Consider the following 25,551-nt stretch of genomic DNA (forward strand, 5'->3'; position numbering starts at 1 on the left):
CAGGTGGAATGGTTAGGGGACATCAGGCAGGCAGGCAGGTGAGCGGTTAGGAGCCAGCCACCCCAGATTGTGAAAGGGATGTCCGACTGCCGGTTTAGGCTCAATCCCACAGGTATCGGGCCTAAACCAGCAGTTGGACATCCCCTGAGGGGTTCCAGATTGGAGAGGGTGCAGGCCGGGCTGAGGGAAACCCCCCTGTGCACGAATTCCATGCACTGGGCCACTAGTGGTAAATAACAAGATATGAATGAACTCCACAGTTTTAAAAGGGAAAGACACCCATAAGAATATAGCACATGGTCATAGTATTGTATCTGAATGGGGAAAGGCATGCTCTAAGTATGTTTCACATGCTTTCCAAATGTGTGCCAAATACTAGTATGTTGTATTTGGCACACATTTGGAAAGTGGGTGAAATGAAAATTACCTGCTAAGTCTCAGCTATGCCACAGTGATTTTAGCTGAGAATGCTTAAGAATAAAAAAAACAGGCTATTTGCAGTTCTGTTTGTACATGATCTTGTTTTCTCTCTATGCAAGATATTCCTTCAGGAATGTCACTGTCATCATTGAGTACTCGCTCATTCATTCAATAAATGTTTATGAACATGTACACATGCCACAGAGCTAGGCATTGGGGTTACACAGGTGAACAAATGTCTTCTTCATTGGAGGAAAGCAGGGACACACCCTAAGAGCTTAATATCTTAATAGTATATGGTAGCAATGAGAGGAACAGATGCACATTAACATGAAGATCTATACACTTGCCCACGTATACGCATATGCTTTTTTGCCACGCTGCAGGAGGGAAATATCAATCACACTGAAGATATTAACAGAATGTCTGGGTGGCTTCCGCCTTGATGGCAGAAGATTTCATGGATAAGTAGTTTTGAAAAGTTTGGTTAAAAAAAATGACAGAATAAAATATGGTGGCACAGAATATGGAGACGTTTCCTATTTTGACACAAACTGAGGAGATCTCAGTTTCCTTAAGGATTATAATTTGAATTAGGAAACAGGTTAGTTGAACCCTTTATTGGAGGATTCCATATCAGAATTGATGTGAATGATTTTCAGCATATTTCTGAGTCTAAATGAAGCAAAACAAAATGCCCTCTCCAGATACTTTCTTTGGAGTCTGCAGTCCTTTATATTATACTAGAGTCTCAGTGCATGAAATTCTGCACTCAGGGGTGTCCCTGAGCCCGGCCTGTGCCCTCTCCCAGTCTTGGAGCCCTCGGGGAATGTCTGACTGACAGCTTAGGCCCACTCTTCATGGGCCTAAGCTGTCAGTCGGACATCCTTAGCGCTGCCATGGAGGCAGGAGAGGCTCCCGCCACCACTGCTGTGCTTGCCAGCCATGAGCCTGGCTTCTGGCTGAGCATTGCTCCCCCTGTGAGAGCACAGTAACCACCAGGGGGCAGCTCATGCATTAAGCATCTGCCCCCCTGGTGGTCAGTGCGCATTATAGCAACTGGTAGTTCCACCGTTGGGCCAAAACAGACTCTCCGACATCCCCCGAGGGGTCCCAGATTGCGAGAGGGTGCAGACCAGGCCGAGGGAACCCATGATCAAGGCCAGGGAGGGACATGGGAGGTTGGCCAGCTGGGGAGGGACCACAGGAGGGTACCAAGGCATGTCCAGCCCATCTCTCTCAGTCCCGATTGGCCAGACCCCAGAAACAAGCTAACCTACCAGTCGGAGCATCTGCCCCCTGGTGGTCAGTGCATGCCATAGTGACTGGGCAACCAGTCGACTGTCTGCCCCCTGGTGGTTGGTGCACATCATAGTAAGCAGTTGAGTGGCCTTAGCATATCATTAGCATATTACACTTTGGCCAACTGGATGATCAGACACTTAGCATATTAGGCTTTTATTATATAGGATGGCATGTAATTATTGTACTTAATTCTAATAAATAAAAGTAAACCCAAATCCTTTTGAATGCTTTGGCTTTAGATTAAACTGGGTAAAGGCCCCAGTTTTGTTTAATAATTTTAAACTTTAGAAAAGTTACTTCTCTCATCTTTAGGTCCTTTATCAAAGGAGGGTTACTGAGTCAATGCATGTGAAAAACTAACACACTTCCAAAATGTAATACACACTCATTAAATGTAAGCTAGGTTCTTATCAATAAATCCTCTTTACTGTTTCACTGAGAAGAAGATAACATGAGAATCATACACACACCGATTGACACGCTGTAATATGCTAACTGGGTTTTTGCTTCAGCAAAATGAGTTTATTGAGATACTACCCTTGCCTAGAATTGGAGCAAGCGATGTGGAGCAGTGATAAACATTGGAGAGTCCTACTGCCAGGCTGTCAGCATCTGTGAGGGACCATTTTCAACTCCCCAACATGGCTAGCTGGGGGTCCTGACTTTCTTTATTTCTCTTTCAATTCCTAAGAAAACCAGCGATTGCTAACGCATTCTTTGGTCAACAGGAAATATTTCAAAATGCCTCTGGCACAATGTACTATTGAAGCAATTCTGCACTTCAAAATATAGTCCTGTTATTAAAATATGTTTACCTTCATGAGCATCTGCTCCTCGCAATGGGCCTGTGAGGTAAGCCTAGGGCTATAAAGAGGGAATGGGGAGCTGTTGGGAGGAAACTGGCATTTCAAGGGATTTAATGACTTGCTCGTGCGTACAGGGCTGGTGAGAAAGCAGGGATTTCTTCTGCATTAGTTTCCCTCCATATAGAATGAATGAGTCAACTGTTTACCTTGAACCCAGGCAGGGCCAGCTTGGAAAGAATATGAGTAAAATTTTCAGCTTCTTTCAAGCCACCTTTCCCCTTCTCTAGTCAAATATAATTTCCTGCCTCTTCTGGGTTGCTGGACAGCCATTAAGATCATACCTCTGCCCCTTCCTTCTCCTTTATTTACAGACAAAAATAGTCTATCCCACAGTGATAATGACTGGAGTAAAATGTGGTCTATCCACACAATGGAATATTATTTGGTGATAAAAAGGAATGAAATACTGGTATGTCCTATGACATACATGAACCTTGAAAACATTATGCTCAGTAAAAGAAATAAGACCCAGAAGATCACAGATGGTATGATTTTATTTATAGGAAATGTTGAACATGAAAATCATATGGTTATAGTTCTATATCAATTTGAATACAGATAGTGAATCTGTAGAAACAGAAAGTAGATTAGCAGTGGCCTAAAGCAGGGTGAGGAAGATGAGGAATGACTAATATGGCTAGGGTATTTCTTTTTGAGGTGGCAGAATATTCTAAAACAAGATTGTGGTATTGTTGCACAAATGTGACTATACTAAAAATCATGGATTTTCTACACTTAAATGAGTGAATTGCATGGCATGTGAATTGTATCTCAATAAAACTGTTAACAATTATAGGAATGGCAAAAACTGCATTTGCATGTAACCGATATTTTGCATATATTAATTTTGCATATCCATTTAACCTTGAAAACTACCTTCTGAGGCTGATACCATTGTTATTCTTTTTGGAAAAAAAATAGATTTTATTGATTTTAGAGAGAGGAAGGGAGAAGGGAGAAAGAGATAGAAATATCATTTATGAGAGAATCATTGTTCGGCTGCCTCCTGTACACCCCTCACTGGGGATTGAAGCCACAACCTGGGCATGTGCCTGACCAAGATTGGAACTGTGACCTCCTGGTTCATAGGTCAAAGCTCAACCACTGAGCCACACCAGCCCAGAGATAATATTTTTATTCTAATTTCTTATATGAGAATACTGAGAGAAAAAAGTCAATATTCTTTTTGTTCCTCTTATAAGGATCAGTGTCATTACACTGGGCCCACCTAGATAATCCGGATAATCTCTCCGTTACAAAATCTTGACTCATTCACACCTGCAAGGTCTCATTTGCCACAGAAAGTGACAAAGTGACATATCCACAGGCTCTGGGGATTAGGATGTGGACATCTCCGAGGGGCCATTATTCAGCCTAACATAATCACAGTGGTATTAAGTGGTAATGTAGAGTCTTCAATCCACGTTTCCCAAGAGGACATCCAACTCCTTTCTACTTTATCACGACTGTGTCATGTAACAGTGGCTGTGTATAAGCCTGTCTAGATTTCAAGCCCTTAGAGGGCAGGAAGTTTTACCTACTCTAGCAAATAAGTTTGTGTCAGGGGAGTGGGGAGAGGCTTTTTCTAAGAGGACAGGTAGAGTAGGGAAATTCAGTTTCACTTGTAATTTGCATCATTTCTCACTGGCAGTTGCCTCCTTGACCCTCCCTCTTGGTTAAGAAAGCAATGATGTAGATTTGCTTGGATCTGTTTTATTTGATAAATTCTGTTTCTAGCAGAAAAATACTGATCCCATCAATAGGCAAATCATTTAATAGTTTTCAAATGACAACTATAATTCTCAGCTGTTCCTACATGTGCAAAGACAAGCAGAGAACTAAGGCAGTAGCATGAATAATTTAAGCAATAAACCTCTATTGGCTCAATTATCTGATTATTTCAACAAGCATCTGGATAGAATTTTAATTTATTATTCTCTAACTTTTTATTAGGTTACTTTAACATTCATAGGCATTGCCTTTTTAATGGCATCTATTTCTTTTGTGTCCTAAATTCAATTTAACAAACATTTAATGGGCTACTAATATATGCCAGAAACTGTGCTCACTTCTACAGTAGCTAAAAAGATAGAGCATCAAATAATCTCATTCTCATGGAACTTTTGGTCCCAACATGAGACATGAAACAATTACACCAATAACTACACAAGACGGCAGAATGTAAAGGCAATGATTGAAGTACGAGAATTATGGTAGGTAGAGGGAGAAATATTAGTCAGCTGGAAAGAATTGCTGGAAACTTCTGGTAGGAGAAGTATGGGAAGCATTCTGGAGGATGGGTAAGAGTGGGAAAGGCAGGAGGGTGGGGGACCTGGGATGAAATGAAACCTGGGAGCCACAAGGCCTCTGGTTACACTGGGGAGCAGGGAACATACGGATGGTCCCAATAATTGAGGGACTGTTTACACCCAGCATGTAAAAATCTCTAATTCATTCATCCCAGCACTCTATCTAGTAGTCTTCTACATGATTGTGGTGAGGGGATAATTAAGCAATGTCCAGAGATACTCCCATCTTCAAAATGGGGGTGGGAGAGATGCAGGGGGTGGGACATGGGAGAAGGGATACTGCCATCTAGTGGGGAGAAGCCAGGGATGCTGCTAAACATTCTACAACACATAGACCATCCCCCCTCCCTCCCCATAAGAAAGAATTTTATCTGACCCATCTAACCCAAAACGCCAACAGTGCTACAGTTAAGAAACCTTGCAATAGCATTATGAGGTTGTACTGTTATTTTTTTATGTTAATTATAAGGAAATTTAGGTCTTTTGAGATTGCAAGTCTCACTTGACATCAATCATTAAATAGTAAATGGTAGAGTGAGGTTAGGGCCACATTATGGAGAGTGAGGGATGTGGATATAATCAAGTAGCTAATGATATTCTCTGTGACTAAATGATAATGCATGTCAGGAGCTTGGTACAGTGCCTGACACATAGTAAGCTCTCGGTAGATGGCCCTGGCTGCTTTGAATGACAGCTGGTGTTTCCAGCGATGCACCAGCTGTGAGTGGAGAGGGAGAGATCAGGGCTAAGAGATGGTCGGGGACAAGGGCAGAGTGTTCAGAGCCGAACTGGTGTGACAGCATGTGGAGTGTACAGAAAGGGACACACACACGAAATGTTACACACAGAGGAACCACGGAGCTGACAAGTGGATGAAGGTGTGGGCGTGCGTCAGGGAGAGTTCTGAAGATGGCTCTGGTGTTGAACATGAGAAACTAATTTTCACCTCACTGCCATGATGTGAATGGCTGCCATGCTGGGATTTATTATACTTCCTTAAAACAGACAGTCTGAGGCCCAGAAAGGGAAAACAGTTAGTTCAAGGTCACACCATAGTTTAATATTTCTTTAGAAACTTAGGGAGAAGAAAAGTTCGACTTAAAAAAAAAATACAATAGCTAAATATAGAAAAAGTAAGGACTAAACAATATCTTCTTTGATATGCTTCCAAAAACAGCATTAACATTCATTTTGCTATCTATTTGTATAGATGAAAGTAACTTTAATCTCTAGTCAGGCATCATGGCTGAATGAGATACCCAAGAAAATTTCCTAAAGAGTGAGGGTCTATTTTCATTGTCATCCTTGTTGCATTATTAGGGGATAGCAAAAAACAAAAACAAAAATAAAAAACAGAGCTGGCTGGCCAGCTAACAACATGTGGAAGGGCAGAGAGAAAGGATCCATGGTAACTGAAAGGTGGATATATTTATTAATAATAGAAAATAACACTAATAATTAATGGGTGCTCATCAGATGCCAGCATCTGTGTTATTTCACATGTGTTAGTTCATTTTAGTCCTTATGACTGTGTGGGATAGATATGACTAGTGATAGAAACGGTCTTTGAGGCTTAGAGAGGGTAAGTGACTTACCTAAAGTCACACAGCTAGGAGGGAGTGGAGATGATATTCAAACCTCAGATATTGGACTCAACTGCCCAAGTCTTATATAATATCTTATATTATAGATAAAAGTTAGTGTGTAAATTCTTCCCTTTGTTGTACTTGACAAAATATAAATAAGACTGGATGCATAACCCTACCTAAGGGTGACTATTGTGAGAGGAACAGCATGCCTCCTTCTCAACTCTCAACTGTGTCTTGCTCTCAGGGCTGTAGTTGGCTTGCAAATCTAACTTTTACCCCTTTGGCTCTTCTGTCAAAAATTTGAATTCAGCATCTTCTCTGGGAATTCTGAGTAGAGAACACAGCCATGACACAGGAAGGCAGCGTTCCTGCCCTCATGAACAACACATTCATGCAGAGTCAGATAATAATCTCTATATATAAAAGCCTAAGTGACCCTTACAAACATTTGACCAAACAACCAGTTGACCAGTTGCTATGACATGCACTGACCACCAGGGAACAGACACTCCATGCAGGAGCTGCCCGCTGGTGATCAGTGCGCTCCCACAGCCAACCTCCTGCAGTCCCTCCCACCCCGGCCGGCTGGCCCCGATCAGGCGATCAGGACTGGCCCTGATCGGCCCTGATCACCGGCCAGGCCAAGGAACCCCACCCATGCACAAATTTGTGCACCGGGCCTCTAGTAATAATAATAAATAATAATAATAATAATAAAAGACAATCAGATAAAAGTTGTACACAAAATTAAAATAAAGTGATATGATAAGCACTAAGCTACTTTGGCAGCTTGGAAAGTGTGGCCTGTCTTAGATCAGAAGGATCAGTGCCTGCAAAGGGAGGAAATGTACAGGCATAGGGAACAGCTGTTGCCAAGAAGCTACTGTCACACAGAAAGCAGGCCTGGATGGCTGGAGAAACTAAGGCACAGGAGCAAATGATGCACGAATAAGGTTAAAGGATGACTGGGAGGAGGCTGATGCCAGGAAAAGTAGGACTTCCTAAGTCAATATTAGGAATTTGCTTTTGTTTCTGGTACAAGGAGATGCCTTAGTTTGGATCATATCCTCTTTCTCCCAGGAGCCTACTGTTGAGATGGTTAGAGTTTGGGGTAGAGAAAAAACTCGATATCCAAAACAAAATAAAACAGAAAGTTCATAATTTTGCCTTGATTTATCAGTTAATATTTCATGTGAATATGGGAGGCTAGAGAGCTCCCAGACTCTTTCAGTAGCTTCATTTATCTCTGAAAGACACATTTCTGACACTTCAATCAATCAGTGGGTGTCATTAAACTGCATATTGTGTTGCAAGAAACTTTCTTCTTGATTTCCCTTCTCTTTTTGTTCTCAGGAAATTAATTCATGTCATTTCCATTTGAGATTCTGTGGCATTTGATGGCACAGGCACTTAGAGGCGCCTTCCTAGGACTTGAAGCGTAGCTCAGTGGTATTGCTTTTCAGCAGCACCTACCACCAGGCCGCCCAGGACCCTGAAGTTACATATGAACAGTGGCCTGACCCAGGCCCACGGACCTGGATGCAGGGTCCTCCAAACTAGGTGACTTTGGTGAGTGATGCTGGCAATTTGGTTTCTAACGTTTTATCACTGTTGTCTTTGTCTGTGAAAGGAACATTGGAGAGAATGTTTGTAAGACATCGTCAATTTCACTTTAGAATTTTGCTCTCTAAGAAAATGCTGTGCTTGGAAACCTTGGGAACTTTTTTTTTTTACAGTCATAGTCTGAGACAACTGACTTGTTTTATGAAAGGTTGAGGAATGTCAATCACACCATCCCGTTGATCATCATGAAGGCACTTCTCCAGGTAGACATATTCCGATAAAAGCGTCAAATTGAAGAGTCCAAAGGGCACCTCAAAGGCCACCAGTCCAGCAGGTCCCATATTTATCACCTTTCGTGTCATCAAAATGAAAACATATGCAGTGGCTCAACAGTGCTTCCAACTTTTGATTGTTCCAGATATATACATTGTAAAGCATTACTAAATAAAAGTAGAAAAGGAGGAATAGTTGTAAAAACACAGGAAAGAATTAATCACAAATTGAAGATTTTTACTTTTTTTCTCACTAGTTAATAGGACCACACCACTATACTGCTCATACTCATCTCATTTTGCTAAGTGAACCAATGGAAATGTAACTGGGGACGGTATCTGGGAACTCCTTACCTCATCTAAGCCTGACTCAGAGACCCAGCCATAGCCTGCAGCCTGTGCTTGAGCGACTCTAATGGGTGCTACAAAGCAGCCCCTGAGAGCTTAGTTTACAGGAAGTCCTTTGTTACGTTGATTGGAAGTTAGGTATAGACTCCACATGCTCACACACACACATGCACACACGAACATATGAACAAACAACAAACATGCAAATTAATAAGATTTTGTAGATTCTAACATGACACTTCTTACACTGATCTTCCTCTCTCCAACCGCAAAGCAGCTGCCTTGGTTTGGGTCCCATAACCTCCACAGTTTCATGGTTTCCTCATTGCTCTTGTATGTCTAGTTGTTCCTCTTATCCTCGAATCCATCTGCAAATTGCCCTTTGTAATGTCTTGTGAAAACCACAAACTTATCATGTTATGTCTTTGCTTAATATAGATTTAATGATGCTCCGTTACTTTTTGGATAAACTCTTTAAAAAAAAATTCCTGAGTCTGGCTTTATGTTTAGGTCCATTTCTTGGCATTTCACCTCCTTCTCTGCTATACACTCTCCTTAAGCTCCAGCCCTAAAGTATTTGTGGTTCTCCTAAAGTACCAACAAGGAATATATGTCAAATTCAAACTCAGGTCTATGCAATGCCAAATGGGCTGCTCTGTGTTCTGTCCTGGGATCAAGCAGATCCCCTTCTGAAAATACACTAACCCTTTCCAAAAAATGTAAGCATCGCTGAAAAATAACGAAAAGTTACTAATACTTTGCCCCGATGTAGTATACATAACTCCCTGAAATTGATACTCAATAAAAATTTGATAAATAAATAAATGAGTTGGATTAGATTGAAGTAAATTGTTTATTAGCATCTATACACATTTTTTTTTACTTAGTATTTTTCTTCCTGGAGAAGGGAAGCACCTAACATTGAGGCCTTAGGCATGTATACAGAAGAATGAAAAAAGGAAAAAATACAGAAAGGGTGGATGGGCCTCTCCAAGGATAAGCTTTGTCCCAATATCATAATGTGCCTCCCTCTAACCCTAGATGTAAAAGAAGCAGAATTGAGAATAAAAAAAGTGGTCTTTTTATGTAGTTGCCAAAATCAATATGAATAATAGCAACAGCAAAAACCATTGAGGAATCATTCATAAGAATGAAAGTAAGAAATCACATTTCAGTGTAGCATAATTCTTTTCTGCACACTTTCATTACTTTTTTACAACTTTATTAAGTCATAATTGACATATAGCATTGTGTAAGTGTAACCTTAAATTTAAAATGTGTTGGTACACATATACATTGTAAAATGATTTCCACAGTACAGTTAGTCATCACCTCCATCATCACATAATTCTGTGTGTGTGTGTGTGTGTGTGTGTGTGTGTGTGTGTTGAGAACACTTATAATACACTCTCTTGGCGACTTCCAGGTGTATCATACAGTGTTGTTAACCATAGTAACCATGTTGTTCACTGTATCCTTGAACTCATTCATCTTATAACTGTAAATGTATAGTCTTTGGCCAGCATCTCCCTATAGTATTCTCTCCCTCAGACCCTAGCAATCACCATTCTCTGTTTCTATGAGTTCTGCTTTTTTTTAGATTCCACATATAAGTCAGAAAAATATAATGTTTGTCTTTCTCTGTTTAATTTATTTCACTTAGAATAATGCCTTCAAGGTCCATCCATGTTGTCACAATTGTTTTTCATAGCTGAATTATACTCCTATATACATATGCGTTTTCCTTCTCTGTTCATTCTCTGACAGGCACTTAGATGGTTTCCACATCTTAGCTGTTGTGAATAATGCTGCAATAACCAGGGGGGTGCAGATATCTTTTTGATATTCAAATCTCATTTTCTTCATATATACCCAGAGTGGGATGGCTAGATTATATGGTCATTCTCTTTCTTATTTTTGAAAAATGTCCATTCTGGTTTCCCATCACCAGTGCACGAGGTTCCCTTTCTCCACATTCTCTCCTACACTGATCTCTTGTCTTTTTGACAATAGCCATTCTAACAGGTGTGAGATGATATCTTGTGGCGATTTTGATGTGCATTTTCCTGATGATTAGTGATGCTAAGCATCTTTTCATTGTTCCTCTTGGCTATCTGTGGAAAAACAAGTATGTAGGTCCTTTGCAATGTGGCATAATTATTATCCCACTGAAAATGTGAACTTCCATAAAAATTCTTAAATTTTTAATAAAAATCCTTTCAGGAAGATAGTCAAGTGAAAGTCATAGTAAAATGTCAAACACTCAATCACTTAACAGTCAACAGTGTTCACACTGTTCATAAGAAAGACCTCAACTCCAAGATGCACCTCAAATTCTTTATCTGTCACAGGCATATTCATTTTATATTTCATTCTCCTATAAAACCCACACAGTTGTTGATGGTTTAAAAAGATCTTTCTAGTGAAGCCAAAGATTCTCAAACTCCTCTCATTTTAAAAGTTGACTCCAATAGTATTTCTTTTTTATAAAATTCATCTTTATTGTTGAAACTATTACAGATGTCCCCTTGGGTTCTTTTTTCCCATTGACCCCCTCAACCCCACACCTGCCCTTCCCAGGCCTTTACCACACTACTATCTGTGTCCATGGGCTATGCATATATCCATATAAGTTCCCCGGTTAATCAATCTTCACCCAACTCACCACCCTCACCTTCCCTCTGAGATTGGTCAGTCTGCTCCATGCTTCTATGACTCTGGATCTATTTTGTTCAACAGTTTATTTTGTTCGTTAGATTCCACGTCTGAGTGAGATCACGTGATATTATCTTTCTCTTACTGGGTTATTTCACTTCACATAATACTCTCCAGGTTCATCCATGCTGTTGCAAAAGGTAAAAGTTCCTTTCTTTAATAGCCATATAGTATTCCATTTTGTAGATGTACCACAGTTTTTTTGTTTGTTTGTTTTGTTTTGTTTTTATCTACTCATCTATTGATGGGCATGCAGGCTATTTCCAAATTTTAGCTATTGTAAATTGCACAGCTATGAACATAGGGGTGCATATGTTCTTTCTTATTGGTGTTTCTGGCTTCTTGGAATATATTCCTAGAAGTGGGATCACTGGATAAAATGGGGGCTCCATTTTTTTAATTTTTTTGAGGCAACTCCATACTGTGTTCTACAGTGGCTGCACCAGTCTGCATTCCCACCAGCAGTGTACTAGGGTTCCCTTTTCTCCACATCCTCACCAACACTTGTCATTTGTTGATGTGTTGATGATAGCCATTCTGACAGGTGTGAGGTGATACCTCATTGTCATTTTAATTTGCATCTCTCCAATCATTTGTGACTTTGAGCAGTGTTTCATATGTCTCTTTATTGCTTGAATGAAATAATTATTTAAATATAAAAAATAAGCACGTATAAAGAAACTAGAAGCCTGGTGCATGAAATTCATGCATGGTGGCAGTCCCTAGGCCTAGCCAGCGATTGAAGGACGAGCATCTGGCATGGAAGGGCAGGTCCCAGCTGACCTCTGGGACCTGGGCAGCACCTGGACCCCAGGTCCCCGCGTGCCGTCCTCCGCCTGAGTCACGGCGCCCGAGTCCTCACACAGAGATGAGGTGAGCATGGCCAGATGCCACAGGCTGGGGCACAGTATGAACCCATAAGGAGCCAAACCAGCCCCTGCAGTCCCAGTGGCTGCAGCCCAGCTCACCAGGAAGAGGCCACATGGGTGCAGAGCAGGCTTCTCGTGGGTGCCCGACACCTGAGCATGGGGCTTCCCCAGCATGCAAGCCCTGGCATTCTTGGGAAGGGTAGCAGGGGGAGTGAGAGCAAGCTCAGCGGACACCCCACATTCTCACCGCACCTCCATCCCCATCACCCCTGCCCCCAGGTAGCCAGCGAGAGGTCTCAGCATGTCGCCAATGCTCACTGTGCTCTGTGCTGCCCCCCTGGTTGTCAGCAAACATCATAGTGAGTGGTCAAACTCCCAGTCTCCTGGCCAAACTCCTGGTCAAACGACTGCCTGAGGGGACAATTTGCATATTAGGCTTTTATTATATAGGATACTGTTGGTATCATTGTGCTTATTTTTGGTATTCAAATAATCATTTCATTCAAACAATCAAGACGATTTTATGTTCTGTGTAAAGACAATAGAATTTTTCTAGGAGAAATATGCAGCATCTCCTAGACAGTCATTCCCTTCCCTCTAAAATGCTATGTATGTTAGAAACCTGGGCACCTAAAAAGGCAGATTGTCTAACATTATTTGAATCCTGTGCTACTAAATCAGCTGGAGGCCTGAAATCACAGGTGTGTTAATGCATCTTCGATGTGAAGAGAACTGAATTTTGAGATCTATGCACTTCATTTCCTGAAGACACAATGGCAATATGGTGGGGGAAAACAAGGCTATCATTTACTGAAGATGCACTGCATGGCTAATGCTGAGATAAGGTGACATTCGTTAGGAGTTGTTTAGTATCAAGGGCTGATTTAGCTAGATAAAATGCAGCTGTCTTCCCAAATTACACAGCTGGATTCACACCATCTACTAATTCCTGGTGGAATTTTAAAGATACCTTTACAGGCAATTTTCTCCCTGGTGCAAGGAATCCTAATGTAGACAGTACAATAAACACCGCCATCTACTTTCTCTGCACAGATATCGTCTCCCATAGAAACATTTGATAAAGGAGATTGTGCTCTAGAAGTGGTTGGGTCACCATTTAAAAAAAGATTTCTAAAATGTAAGTGGCTCTAAATTGCTTCAAAATTGGGAATCAAATTGTCATATGACTGTTTCCATCCACATTCTTCTTACTACTTTAAGTCACTCCTAGAATTTGTCATGTGGGTTAGTGGGTCTGAGAAAGGAAGAATCCTCACCAAAGTGGAAGTGTTCCCCTTCACTGATGCTCTTTCTTACCAGATGTCATTTGGGATCAATAGTCTCCTAGAAAGAATATTTTAAGACAACTTTCAAAATCTGGACGCTCTTTATTTTCACATGACATCTAATAGTCCGGTCACCTCTACCATAGCTTAGTCTGTAACTTCGCTAAGCTTTACCTACCCCTGCTAATCTTTGGGCCACAAATTATATTTTCTTAAAATGTACCTTATTCTCTGTCCTCTGGCTATAAAACAAACAAACCCGCATCCATCAACTGTATACTAGCATTCATGAAGCTTTAGCACATTTAGGTTTCCTGTTGGTAAAATCCTCTGGAATTGTCCAACATAGAGGTAGCTACTTCCTCCTCTTCTTTCCCAGCTCTTTACACTTACATCTACTAAAATGCTAAGCATATTGTATCACCATTGCCTATAATTGTCGTACCTACTGTTTGCCCCCTTTCCTTCCTTAACCAAGTAGACAGTTCATTCATCCATGAATCAAATATATACATTAAGAGACCAAAGGCACTGTGCTAAAACCACGGGCACCAGTAAACATGAACAAACCCAGTTCTTTGGGAAATTGACTAGCAATGTATTTTTCCCACGCGTCTGTAATTTCATTCTTCTAATTTATTTCTAAGAAGTACTTATATATTTAGAATGAATTCTTTGTTCTATGCATCGCCACTGATTTTCCCAGTGTTGTGATTTCTTGTTATTGTACATAAGGAACATATGTTTCCATTGTTGTTTCTTCCTTTAACTTTTCTCACAGTGTTTTTTTTTTTTTCTGAAGCTAACTAGTCCTAGAGAGGAAATGGTATGGGTAAGAAGAAAGATGAGTGCCAAAGAGCCCACAGAGGAGCCTGAGAGGGGTCACAGGAAAGGAATACAGTAGAAAGAATTGGGCAGATGTGTGAGCTGTTCCTTAATCAGCCTTAACAGATGTGGTCAGGAGAGTGGGGGTAGCAGAGGAGTTGGTGATAACTTCCAAAATCCCCTGGAAAAATCATGGTAGGGTAATATCCATCTGTTGAAATAAATAAGTGGTTAATTGAATGGTCCCTCATGTTGAAACTTTTCTTTCCTGTAAAGCCCAGTAATCATTAAGGGAATTTGTTATTTGTAAGAGAAGTTGTGGTTAATTGCAAAGATCACCATTCTCCACTCTCTTTTGTCATCTAACTTCAGAGTGTCCTTCCACTGTGGGTGGAATGACCTGCCTCATTGCTTAACAATGGACTCAAACAAGCGATTTGCTTAGGCCAATGGGAAGTCAGCAGATATGATTTCCACAGAAGCTTGGAAAAGTACTCATGCCTTTCTACTTGCTCCCTTGGACTTCTCCTATTGCCAAGAAATTTGCTTGAACCAAGCTGATGAATGGAGAGAGACACATAGAACAGACCTGAGTTGCCCAGTGTCCTAGCTAAGACTGTTTTAGATCAGCTTCCAGTGAAACCAGTCAAGATCAAAAGAGCCAGTTAACCAGTCTCTGACTGACCTATAGACTCATGAGAAATAATAAGTGATTGCTGTTTTCAGCTTCCAAGGTTTTGGATTGTTTATTATACAGTAAGAGCTAACTGATATATAACTTATAATTCTCTGATGAAATTGTTTTATTTGGTGTCTTTTTAAAAATTGATTTCAGAGATGAAAGAAGAAGGAGAGAGAGAGATAGAAACATCAATGATGAGAGTGAATCATTGATCAGCTGCCTCCTGCACACTCCATACTGGGGATCGAGCCTGCAACACAGGCATGTGCCCTAACCGGGAAGTGAACCATGACCTCCTGATTCATAGATCAACGCTCAACCACTGAGCCATGCTGGCTAGGCTATTTGGTGGCATTTTTATTCATTTTTCTATTTAGTAATTGCAGTATCTCATCTAATATTTTGTGTGCCACAGTGAAAAGAATATTCAGTAAGAGACAAAAGATGCAGGTTTCCTAATGTCATAATAAACATTTATTCATTCAATTATGTGCCCAGTATTAGAAATACAACAAAATCCCCAAAACACAAACCAAACATATGCTCATGAAATCAATCATAGTTTAGTGGGAAACACAGACATGAGCAAGATATTTCCATCTGCCATTGACTAAAACATTAATACATGACTATAATGGGGAGGGGTGAGGGGGCCGGGTAGAGGGGTAGTCACTGTAGAGGAGATATTTTAAATAAACACCAAAATTTGTAAATCTACTTCCTTTTTTTAAAAAAATATATTTTATTGATTTTTTACAGAGAGGAAGGGAGAGAGATAGAGAGTTAGAAACATCGATGAGAGAGAAACATCGATCAGCTGCCTCCTGCACATCCCCCTCTGGGGATGTGCCCGCAACCCAGGCACATGCCCCTGACCGGAATCGAACCCGGGACCCTTCAGTCCGCAGGCCGACGCTCTATCCACTGAGCCAAACCGGTTCGGCTGTAAATCTACTTGACTTTAGTATCTTTGTCTATATTTCAAGGAACAAAAAATAGATTCCTATCAGGATATCTTCTATTCCTGAAATACAGCATTCTTGAATTATTACCTAGCATAAGGCATATACTGAGTTCTACTAAATACAGCGTCTTATCATTTAAGTAGTTTCCAAAGTTGTTCTAAAGAAGTTAATTTGCATCCTTCATTATGTGTGACAACAGAGGCAAGCTTGGTAAGATTATCCCACAGGGCAGTCTGGTCCTCCGTTAACAGTATTGAAAATGAAAAGAGTCTGTAACATAAAGACTCAAATCTTAGGTATGTCTTGTGCTTGAATATAGTAGCTGATGCCCTGTTCAATAAAATGACGAAACACAATAGACACATCCCTATGTTCTCTAGTTTTAAGCCAAGTTACGAAATTCATTCTTTTTTTGCTATTTTTGCATTCGTGACCACAAGATGCTGTCCTCTGCAGTTTGCTAAAGATGACACCAGGTAGAGCACAGAGTGAAGTGACATGATAGTTCTGTTTCCCCACCCAAATGCCTACTAATCAGACAGGAGAGCAAACAGAATTCTGTGCGTTCATAGCACCAACCTGCCAGGTTCACACTGCGCCCCTCTTCTCCGGAGTCATCCTGTCTCAATGGCATTTGTCCTGTTCCTTGCTTTTTGGTAATTGCATGGACTAATTGGAAGTGTGACAACGTGATCAATTCATTGCTTATTGGGCAATTATTATTTCCACCCTGTTGTTGTTGACAGTCCCTGACTTCTACGGAGTCAATATATTTATGTTGCTATTTAACAACAACGTAGCTTGCATGTGTTTTTGTATGACAGTTGGCTTGTTTACTACTTACTGCAGTTCTGTTTGAGTAAGGGCATTCGGTGACAGATGTGACAATTCCATTCCCCCACAGGGTTACAAACTCACCTCTGGGATTCAGAGCTGATAAAGGCAGCCTGCCTGCTCATGACTGTCTTACATGTATGCCCTTGTTCCTCAAAACCAGCAAAATTGGAAGAATTGGAATGGAGTAGATCTGGATTCAAAACTTATCGACGTCATTTACCAAATACTTGGCTTTAGATTCACTTGCCCTGTCTTTAAAATCTCTCGGGGGGCTGTCTTGCATTTTAGATAAAGTGATGTAAATGAGAAGTCAGCAAAAAGACCTATCCAGACGGATGCCCAGTAATCACGGATTGAGCCTGAAAATAAAAGCCGGATGACTCGTGCAAGGTCCTAGGGGGTGAATGGGTAGCTGAGGTGAGAAGACAAAGGGAAGCTGCTGAATGGGAAGGCAAACTGGAAGGGGAAGCCTTTTCTTTCTCCTTTTGGCTGAATAGCACTGCTCCTTCCCTGCTGCTCTGTGTGAGAGACTAATTCATTATGAAAGGCTTTCAAGATGTCTGGTAGGTAGCTAATCATCAGCGTTGAAAAACAAATCATTGCTCTTTCCCCTGCTGTTAAAGCCCCTAGAAAGAAACATTTCATTTCCAGTGGCTTCTAGCTGACCTCAGAACCAGAGCGTAGGTGCCTCTGAAGCTGCTAGAGCAGCTAGTGTATGCGCTTTTTCATAGTGTATTCATTTTTTAAAATATATTTTAATGATTTTTTACAGAGAGGAAGGGAGAGGGATAGAGAGTTAAAAACATCGATGAGAGAGAAATATCGATCAGCTGCCTCCTGCACACCTCCTCCTGGGGATGTGCCCGCAATCAAGGTACATGCCCTTGACCGGAATCGAACCTGGGACCCTTCAGTCCGCAGGCCAGTGCTCCATCCACTGAGCCAAACTGGTTAGGGCAATAGTGTATTCATTGATAAACTGTAATCAGCATACGTGACACAAAAGCTTCAAAAGGCAAATTAAAGTTATAGTCAACTGCCCACTAGTGTTTTAAATCAATCAATACAGCATTTGTTTTAAAACAAAAGCAAGGACATTACCCCTCAACAAATTCACATATTCATGTAATTTGTAACTACATTGAGGCTCTCCAAATAGATGGAGAAATGGCCATAAAACAGAAGCTCTGTGTCAAGAAAGGCGTTCCTCTTGCAGGTGCTAACATCTGAAATACATCTGAGCATGTGCATCATACCCAAAGAATGTGTAGATGTAATTCTCTTTCTTTTTTAAATCTGTAAGTGAGGAAACGTGCTTGTACTATAACGGGAACAGGAAAGAAGAAAAAGAACATTTGGTGTGAACTTGGATATGCCTCTGATGTTGCCTTAGGAAAATGTTCTCCTTTTTGTCGAATGCCACTCCTCATTATGATCGGTCACAGAAAGACTCAAATGTTACGTATGGTGCTTGAATAGAGTAACCTACAGCCTCTTCGAAACTGCTTTTAAACCAAGTACATATACCGATCTCTGACAACTAAAACAAAAACAAAACAAAAAGAAATTGGTCACAGAGGTCATTAATTGTACAGCTTGAAAAAGAGAAATATTTATCTGCTTTCCTCCCCAACATGCATAATATTTTATTGTTTGAATTATCATTCCCCATGTTATCCTTTTCATATCTCAAGGTTACATATCTGAATGACATAAAATGAGTAATCATAGCTTACAGAAAGGGCCTTAGGACAATTACATAGCAGAGAAAGAAACCAGCATACATACATTATTCATAATATTATTTTGCGGGCCCCTCCACCTAAGAAGACCCAGTGAAACTGAAATGTGCCCCCCCACCACCCCCATGACTTGTTGGAGAGGCCCACAGCCAGGAGCCAGGGATGCTTCCATTGAGTTGTCAAACTGCCCTGATGTCTTGTACAAGCGGGACGGGCCAATTTACTGCCAGGCTGCATGGGCTGAAGGGTCCTAGCCTGCCTTTCCAGGGCTTCCTCCGCTGAGTTATCCTGTCCAGGCTCCCTCCCTTGCAGCTTCCAGCTGCCCCTAGAGCAGTGATGGCGAACCTATGACACGCGTGTCAGAGGTGACACGCGAACTCATTTTTTTGGTTGATTTTTCTTTGTTAGATGGCATTTACATATATAAAATAAATATCAAAAATATAAATCTTTGTTTTCCTATGGTTGCAAATATCAAAAAATTTCTATATGCGACACGGCACCAGAGTTAAGTTCGGGTTTTTCAAAATGCTGACACGCCGAGCTCAAAAGGTTCGCCATCACTGCCCTAGAGTCCTCCTGACCAGCCTATCCCAGGTAATGACAGTGGGTACTGGGTTACCCTTACCTGTGACCCGCCTGCTGGGCCAGGGAGGGCAGAGGCCCCTGCCCTGCAGCCAGAGAGCAGCAGCTTTGTGTGGCGTGCTTGGTGAGAGTTTTGAATTCCGGTGGCAATTTGGTTTCATTGTCTCCCCCATAGTAGCTCCAGCTCCTGGTTTGCAGGATGAAAATAGGCAGGCTTTTAGGGGAAAAAAAAAAAAAGACAACTTCTCCCACACAGCCCCTGAGTTTCTCTGCCAATTACTAACCCGGGAGCATGGGGGTTGCTTCGAAACGCAGCAGTTCTGGCTCTGCCCTCTAGGTGGCAGCGGTGCCCCACCGCAGAGGCGCCAATGCCCTCTTCCCCGACTTGAAGTGTTAATGCAATTGACCAATCAGTGCTAAGATGATGGGAGGTAATTGGGTAATTGTATTTTACTGATCACAGAAGAGAGAGGGGAAGGAAAGGGGGTGCAGTCCGAGAGGCGATTTGGGGGAGCTGGGACCGTGAACGTGTGGACGTGGCATTGGCCGAGGGAAAGCCTAGACTCGAGCTGCTGGCGGCACCGCATTTGTTTATTTGGGGGAAAAGAGGAGAGAGAGGAGCAGGAGGGGAAAGAAGAGAGTTCCAGTCGAAGTGGATGGACGGGGACCGGGGTTTTGGCCACGCTGGGAGCCCGGAGGCGGGGCGCGGGGCGGCTGCGCCCCTCGGATCGTGTCTCCTGGCGGAGGACTAGCCGGCGTGGGGACGGTCTGCGCCCCGAGGAACCAACTTGTGGCTCCCGAATGCACCCGACGCAGCTGGGAAGGAGATGAAAGCTGCGGTTTCATTCCAGGAGGCTGCGAGGAGCCAGCAACGAGGGATTCCTTTTCCGTCGCGCTTTCCTTCCCATAGGATTCTTTCCTCTGCCTAACCCGCGTCCTTCCCCCGCTTCGCCCTCCCCGTGTGAAATTAAAGCACAGTTTGAACTCCTTTCGCCGAGGAGCCCCCAGATCCGCCGCCCGCCGATGGAGAGGAAGGGGACCCCGGGGTTAGCGGGGGCCACCGGCGAGGGAGCGCGTCACGCGTCTCCCCCATGATCCCGGCCCTGCTCCCCGAGTTCTGCGACACCTGCAGGAACCGGACGGGTGCCGGGGTGGGGGCGGGGACCGAGGCAGCCAGAGCCACCCGGAGCCTTTCAGAAAGAGAGAAAGAAAGTAGGGGGAGTGGAGGATGGATTTCTTCTTGACAGCTGATGGAGCCCTGAAATTTTCCTCCCCTACCTCCGCCCCCGCCCCCCGCCCTCCATTTAACGTGAGATTATGAAATTGCAGAGGCGGTGGAGGGAAGGAGACGGGATCTAACAGGGCATTTGGAGGGAGTGGGAAAGGTGGCTGGCCCGGTGGCTGAAATTAAAAAAAAAAAAATCCAATTGCGCACTGGGTTGTGATGAGAAATCTAATCAGATCTTTGGAGAAGGGGCCGGCCAAGAGGGTGATGAGTGGGGGGAGTTGATCCCCACATTCTCTGAAGGGGGTGGGGGTGGGGGGAGCTGGACAGAGGAATCGGCGATGTAAAAGGAGACTTTTTTCCCCGGCGGCGGTGGCAGTTGGGTGCCTTGCCAACATGAAGGATGCGGGACGCAGCTCCCTCTGGGAACAGAACGCGGTGGACGGTGCGGGAGAGCAGGAAGAGCCAAGCCTTCTCCCCTGAGACCTGGATCTTCACACACATGTGTCACTGGGCCCACTGGGAGCATTGAAACATGAAATAGACCAATGTCAGAGCCGCGGGAGTCGGTGTGCTCCGACATAAATAAATAATAAACCGCTGCTCCCCCCTCCCCTCCCCAAAAAGGATGATTGGAAATGGAGAACCGAGGAGCCACACAAAAAAAGTATGTTCGTTTTTTTCTACACAGGAGAAAGTAAGCCAAGGATATATATTTTTGGAATGAAAAGTTTGGGGCTTTTTTTTTTTTTAGGAAAGTAAAGACCTGATATGGTGGTGTTTTCGAGGAAATTAATAATCCATCCGCAAAGAAATTGTGGAGAAGAAAAAGTTGACCGCGGCAGAATGAGGCATTGATTGGGGGAGAGGCACCCCGCAGAGCACAGTTGGATGTGTGCCTGTGTTGACTAAAATTGATGGATAATTGCCATTGGATTTGTCATCAACCTCCTTTTTTTCCTTTTTCTTTTTTTCTTTTTGGTGTCAAGATTGTGCATTTTCGCTTGTTCTTAGCCACCTGGATTTCCAGCTGGATGTTGCTGTGATTCAGTCTGAAATACAGTGAGTGATCCTTACTTTCTTATTTATTGATGCAGAAAAAGACCCTTTAATTTAGCGTTCTTAGTCTCATTCTCCCCTCGCCTTCCGAGTGTGGTCCTTAAAGACATTCCTAGGGAGCCAGGAATAAAAGAGAGGGTGGCCCACGCATTTGCTCCAGCACCCTGTGCTCAAGCATAAGCTGGTTTGCTGCACCGATGCAGGTTGTCTGCATCCCGGGCAAATGCCTTTGCAAATGTTCATCAGGGGGGAAAACGTCTCCCCAAGAAAGCCACCGCAGTGTGGGGTGCCCGTGCTGTGTGATTGACACTCCTGGATGCATTTAAGTTGCATGGTAGCCCTGGAGTTGGATGCACACATGTCTAGCCATTGGAAATCGAAGGGGCCTCATTTAAATTTCATTATCCAACCTGACACTGCAGATCAACCGAACGTATTAGCCAAAAAATATGATCATAAACCCAGCAGATGAAGGATGGCTTTTGGCTCCTGGTGGATGGAGGGAGGAAGTGTGAGAATGGAGAGGAAGTGGTAGAGAGAGGTGGCTACACTTTCCCCAGCCTCCTTTGCTCAAATGTGGCCCAGAGTACCTCGATTCTTGCCAGGGCTAAGGATGAGGGATGGACCCACTTCTCTTCAACCCCACCTCCTTCGAACTCACCACTTCTCTGGATAACAGAGAGGCTGTACCTAGATTGTAGAAGGCTTGGGCAGTTGGCTTGGGTTTTGCCAGAAACCTTCCCAACATCACTGGGACAGGGCTCTTGAGAAAAAAAGCAGGAAATGAGTATCCTGTGTGGTAACTTAGGTAAAAGAGCTAAAGAAAAAGTCTGTGTGCTGCATAGCAGTGCTGCTCATGTGACAGGTTTGTTTGGGGGGAAAGAGGCCAAGAAAGCAAAATAAGAAGAGGTGGGACGTGCCTCGAGAGCCTGGGGGCCTGTAGGATCTCCCCTCTTTCCATCTCCTTCCTTTCTTTCATCTCTAGCAGAACTCTTCCCCTTCACCCTTCCTGATTCCTCTCTGGGGCCTTCTATCAGGATCATAGACTCATATAACTTTAGAGCTGGAAGACTCCTCAGAGATCTCATGCCAATAAAAAAAGGAAACCGAGGCGTAGAGAAGCTATAACTCTTCGGTTAATGGCCAAACCATATGGGACAGGTGACTCCCACAGGCCTCAGAACAGCACACAAATTCATTTTGGAATCCAAACTGGATAGGAATCAGCCATACACGGTGCTGCTACTTCTGTCCCCACAGCTGCCATTTTTGTCTAAAAGGGTCAAGGAAAGTATCTGTCTTGAGAGCTCAAACTGAACTCCTGCCAGGCTGAACCTCAAGGCTAGCCCACCCCCAACATGTATATCCGTTTTGAGTTTTTTTTTTTTAATGGCTGAACTCAGATAACCCTCGCTTTAATATTATTTTTAAAAATGAGAGGATCCACGTCCACAACTCAGGCATATGCTGAAGGAGATAAAAGGCAGTGTTCTCCGGGGTCCCTGCTTGGTGTCGGGCATATTTAGTCCAGTGAGTGGTGGTCCCTGGGGAGTCATTCAGGAACCATGGAGTTAGATTTATATTCGAGAGGTGATAATAGAAACCAGAAACACCCAGCTAAAAGCATCTGAGCCTGTTCTTCCACTCACATCATCTCTTCTTATCCTTTTCATTACTCCTTAACTAAACTAGCCTACAGCTGGGCACTTCTCTAATTTATTTTCCTGGGCACATGTTTTCTGTAGGGACACAGATCAGGCAATACATTCACCAACCCATGAAAATAATCATGTAGGGTTTTTCTGTGTCTCCCCCCCTGCCCCCCAAGATCTCTGTAGGCTTTTGCATATCTTATTTATGTAAGATATGCAGTTTTTTGTTTGCTTTTTTATTTGTCTGTTTTATTTGCTTGTTTGCTCTGTTTTTACATGACCTCAGTTAATTTACCACTGTGCTCATAGACTGACTCAAGTTCCTGCTCAATTGCAACTTAGCACAACTGAGAAAACAGAAAAAGAAAAAAAAAAGTGTGCTTTGACGTTTTTTACTGCGTAGTTCAGCTCTGGGCTTCACAGGAGAAGCCTGGCCTGGCCTCTGCCAATCAGGAGAGGTTTTTTCCTTTCCTTTCCTTTCCTTCCTCCTTCTTCTTCTTCTTCTTCCTCCTCCTCCTCCTCCTCCTCCCCCTCCTCCTCCTCCTCCTCCTCCTCCTCCTCCTCCTCCTCCTCCTCCTCCTCCTCTTCTTCTTCTTCTTCCTCTTCTTTTTGACATACAATTTCTTCACTGCTACACCAATGAGACCTCTAAGTGCATTACTCTCCTTAACATTGTCACCCCCCCACACCCGCCACCCCGCCCCACATTCACATACATGTGCAAGCTTTTCTGAATGAGAGGAGGAAGGGGTTGGGGGAGGGGGAGAGAGAGAAAGGGGGGGTGGTGAATGTCTTTAAAAAATTGCAGGCTGCAATGTTTTCTCCCACCCACCTCCACTTCTGTGGGTTCCTCATATCTGGAGAGGACGGAGCACCCGAGGACAGCATTTTTCATCTGGTGAATGAATCACTCATTTCCCCTGCGCTACAGTTAGGGACACGTTGCCCGGTTTGGGATTTAGCTCCTTTGGTTTGGCAGTCAGACTTGGCTCGGAGTTTTAGGCAACTTGTTCATGCGCTGATGGAAGAGTGATGGCCACGGGAGACCTGGAAACTTACCTCCTGAGCTTATTTCAGAGCTCAACTTGAAATAACGTGTCTGAGTCGGTAGCTGTGTACTGGGGTTCTGCTGAGGTCCAGGGGCCCAGCAACTGCTGGGTTTTGCAAGTTTTGAAGTTCCCTTTTTACATGATCTCCCTCCTCTAATTAATAGCTGTGTGCGTTGGGCCACACCTTTCATTTTCCTGGCCCTCTGTTTTCTCATCTGTGGGATGGGGTTGATAATATCAACAAATTAGAATTCAGCTCAATTTGAATGATTTGGTGGATTAAGAGTAATGTTATGCAAAATCTTGAGCATAATAGGCCCTCTAAAGAGGGCTGTTTGTTATGGTTGTTCTGGGATTAATTTGGATTAACTTTCTGGGCATGAATACAGGCTGGCCAGACACTTTACCAGGTCTAGTGGCTACACTTGAGGAGGAGGGAATGTGCGACTGGCCTTGCAGTGATTGCCAGATTCTCCCTTTGAGTTCTTAACAGGACAGACTGGCTGCAAGAATCATTTCAGATTGAAAAGCTGCTTCAAGCTGGGAACTGGAAATCAAGATCTTCTCCTTAAAGCGTAGAAAACATAAATCTCAGCAGAGAAAATACTTAAATGAGATTTTCAGGGGAAAATAAAGACTCTTACTGTGTTGCAATTATTTTGGTCTCAAAGTTGCATATGACAGATTTTGCACATCCAATGGATAATTTTAGCTGCATATTACATCATCGGGACCCGTATTGCACAAAATAAATGCAGATTTCTAGGCAGCACTATCATTTAAATTAGATGGTATAAAATTCCATTCCTAATATTAAGGCCTCCAAACTCACAATTTGGATTCACTGTCAGCCTTCCTCATTGTAATGAGTTCTGGGTTAAACATCTTCTTAGTTAAACTTTGTGATCTGATAAAGGCCTGCTGGTTTTTGGAATCAAGACTTCATGTAGACACAGTGTCTTACTGTTTGCATGTGCAAATCTTCCAACACCAACTCCATAATGGTTTTCTGAGGCAGCCCGTCCTGGTCTCTGCTCATCATTTCATCCTCTACAATAGCAGCTCTGTGCTTTGTCCATTCCCTCAATATGCCCCCAGAGACCTGTTCCCTCTTGAGGGAAAAAGGGTCCTGCCATTATAGTTGCTTTATTCATGATGATGGCCTCTCTGTAGGTTAGAACCATGCAGTCAGGCGGAAGAGTTGCCCATTGGAATCTTATACTGCTTCTTTTCAATTCCAAAGTCCATTTGAAATCTGTGTTCATTTTGGAAAAGTATCCTAAAGTTAACCATCTTCACTGATCTTAAGAAGACACCATCTATGGACATCCTTACCATTTGATAAATTTTACCGTTTAGTGTGCTTCAAAAATGTGGCTGAGACATTC

The 25,551-nt window shown here is 42.9% G+C and overlaps 1 protein-coding gene across 4 annotated transcripts in view; it reads left to right on the forward strand.

Moving 5' to 3' along the window:
• LRRC4C (leucine rich repeat containing 4C) overlaps nucleotides 1-25,551 on the forward strand; it is a 994,437-nt gene that overhangs the window by 827,787 nt on the left and 141,099 nt on the right. For 2 of the 4 annotated variants that reach the window (XM_059709621.1, XM_059709623.1), the window contains exon 1: nucleotides 19,652-21,465. The exons of the other annotated variants lie outside the window; for them this stretch is intronic. The gene's annotated coding sequence lies outside the window, so the exon portion shown is untranslated. Of the gene's footprint in view, nucleotides 1-19,651; nucleotides 21,466-25,551 lie in introns of those variants that run through there. 4 annotated transcript variants of the gene reach the window in all.

This window comes from Myotis daubentonii, chromosome 9, assembly GCF_963259705.1.
Source record: "Myotis daubentonii chromosome 9, mMyoDau2.1, whole genome shotgun sequence".
NCBI lineage: Eukaryota > Metazoa > Chordata > Mammalia > Chiroptera > Vespertilionidae > Myotis > Myotis daubentonii.